This window comes from Ipomoea nil, unplaced genomic scaffold, assembly GCF_001879475.1.
Source record: "Ipomoea nil cultivar Tokyo-kokei standard unplaced genomic scaffold, Asagao_1.1 scaffold1691, whole genome shotgun sequence".
In the NCBI taxonomy this organism is placed as follows: domain Eukaryota; kingdom Viridiplantae; phylum Streptophyta; class Magnoliopsida; order Solanales; family Convolvulaceae; genus Ipomoea; species Ipomoea nil.
The window spans coordinates 5653-8606 of record NW_017618119.1 but is presented as its reverse complement, the minus strand read 5'-3'; the positions used below and the strand labels follow the sequence as shown (position 1 = coordinate 8606).

Genomic DNA, 2954 nt, shown 5'->3' with positions numbered 1-2954 from the left:
TTTTTTCCTCATCCTTAACTAGCTTATTGTCGTCCTTAAGAAGCTTGTCCTCATCCTTAAGCTGCTTGTTCTCTTCCTTAAAGGCCATATGCATGTCCTTACAGAACTTCGCCTCGTCCTTACATTCCTTGTCGTCGTCCTTACATTGCTTATTCTCAAAGTCCTTGCAACGCATGTCCATATACTCCTTAACTTGTTTTTTCTGAAAGGCCCAAAGTTCCTTCTCCTCTTCCTTAAGTTCCTTGCTCTCGTCCTTAAGCTTGCCCTCTGCAATTACAAAATAACCACAAAATTATTAATGAAAAAAAAAACTAATTTAATATATAAATATAACTATAACTATATATACCTTTATACGCCTTGTCTGTACATCCCCTTTCACATTCTTTTCCGCATGCAAAGACGGTTTTTCCTGTGTCTTTTGCAAGCAGAATGGCATGGATCGAAGCATGACTGGTAAACCGAAGAAAGCGAAGCGTCGACGGTGAGGACAAACATGCACACCAGACACACTGCAACGTTAACCAACTTCTGGGCAGCCGACATTGTTTATTGTTTGTTGTTTTTGTTATTGATGTAGTGTTTCAATTCCTTAAGATTGATGATTATGGATGGGCAATGGTAGTATTTATAGTTAAAGCTAAGGGTTAGTTAGTTGTGGTGTTGCGTTGTTTTAGGATATGGATGCTTTAATTTACTTTTCATCGGATAGGGATTTATCACAAATTAATTAATTAAATGTGGATCTTGCCTGGTCTTCCTTAAATTAATTCATTGCTTTACTGCTTAGCTTCATCCTCTTCCACTCAATTTAATAATCTCAGCTCCTCACCTTAGCTTCCTCAATTTAAATATATATATATATATATATATATATATATATATATATATATATATATATGCTTCGAATCCGGTGCACCCCCTCTAATAGATGAGACCATGAGGCCTCCTAATATCCATTGATTCAATTTTCATCAATGGTTGAGATTATAAGAGATTAGGGTAGTAATTAATGACATTTTTCAATGTAAAGGATATATTAGTAATTGTAATTCTAATTTATTTATGGACATAATTTTATTGGAATCTGTAGCATTAAATTAGGGAGTTTGTGGATGGAAATTAATACTTTGAATTACTACAAAGGCTGATGAGGTGAATTTGGCGTGAACAAGGCTTGAGGAGAAACGAATGGGTAAGTGCATTTACGTGCCATCGTCTGTGCATACACTGAATAATTGGGTTTTTTCCGCTGGGATGGTGGGAGGGGGTGGGGGTTGGTGGACAAACTAGAATATCTATTATGTGCGTAGCGTGTGCGTGTTCAGTTGGTGAACAAACTATTTTTTTCTTCTTTTTTTAGGCCGGTGCACCACTGTTTTCGTGTTGATGTGTTTTTTGGGGGTTGCCTTGTTTGGTGTGGTTGTTTGTGCGTAGCAGTGTCTTACCGTGTGCAAGATAAGGTGTGGTTTAGTTGCTAATTGGCAATATTATTTATATTTTCCTGTCTTTCTCATTTAGTTATTTGCGTTTCTTTTGTTAGGTTGATGCGTGTGTGTTGTTTGGTTGTGGCTGTGAACCAAGCGATTCTTGAGCAAGAAGGTTTAATTAAAATTAGATGCATGACCTAAAAAATTGATTGAGAACTGGATCCGTGTGTAAATTAATTTAGTTCTAGATATAGACATTTGCTTTGGAACTTTGTGCATTTTTGGCAATGGAACTTTGCATCATGTGGTCCGTGTCTTTTTTTTTTTTTTTTTAGTTTTGTTATTTACACTGGTGTGTGCATTTTTATGGTATGGCGTGTGCAAATTTTTGGCAATGGAACTTTGCATCATGTGGTCTATTGTACACGTCATAACATTCCAATGCACACACCAAATACAAAAAACAAAAGCATATGAAGAAATAGGCCTGTGCATATCGCCTGTACAAAAAACAAAAGCATATGAAGAAATTGGCCTGGCATATGAAGAAATTGGCCTGTGCAAAAAAAAAAAAAAAGGCGTGTGCATGATAGTAGCGTAGGCATGTGCGTAGGTGCTGGGATTTTCAAACACATGATAATATTAAGTGGAACTGGAGGACACATCTTTATTACGAAAATGTTAAGGTCGAAATTCAAAAACTAACACCAACTACTTGGAAAGGGAACCAAAGTCAGAACCCCCAGCTAACGCATCGGACTCGAAAGTCAGGCCAGGAGGTCATCATGGAGCTCCATAAAGTGGGCCATGTCCTCCAAAGCTCAGCTAACACATCGGACTTCTCAGCATATATCGCAGCCACAGTCTGCAACATTAAAAAATTGTGTTCATATTACAATGCATCCACCCCTTTACATCCCATGTTTATACTATAATACATTAACCTCCTACCACATACGCACATAGCATACTTGTAAAAAAAAAATTATAAAAAAAAAAATAAATAAACAGCAAGCTACATTACAGCAAGAAACCAACCTCATTGCAAAAAAAAACCCCATTACGAAACAAACACAAACTTAACCCCATTACACACAAACCCATACTAATTAAAGCTACACCATGTTTACACTGCACTGCATTCATCGCCTAACCCCTACGCACATAGCATACTTGAAAAAACAACTTAAACTATTTTACCGGAAAAAATCTAACCTCAGCATAATAAAAAAAAATCCCAATACGAAACAAAACACACACAGACTAGTTACAACACCATTAGCATGACCACCAACCCCTACCCCCCCACAAAAAAATACACTAATCACAGACTATGTACGCACAAACCCATAGTAAATAAAGCTACAACAAGGGTATACTATATTGATTCACCTCTAAACCCCTACGCACATAGCGAAATTGGAAAAAAAAAAAAAGATATACACAGTAATACCAACAAATACCCAAACAATATTTCCAGTACATTACAAATACTATAATGCATTAACCTCCTACCCATACGCA

General features: G+C 36.7%; 1 long non-coding RNA gene across 1 annotated transcript; it reads right to left on the bottom strand.

The window, feature by feature from the left end:
• Window positions 1-423, bottom strand: LOC109191547. Its single transcript, XR_002055947.1, has 2 exons — window positions 350-423; window positions 1-267 (listed from the first exon to the last, which is right to left on the bottom strand). It is a non-coding gene; the product is annotated as an uncharacterized LOC109191547 (long non-coding RNA).
• Between the last annotated feature and the right edge of the window lie 2531 nt (window positions 424-2954).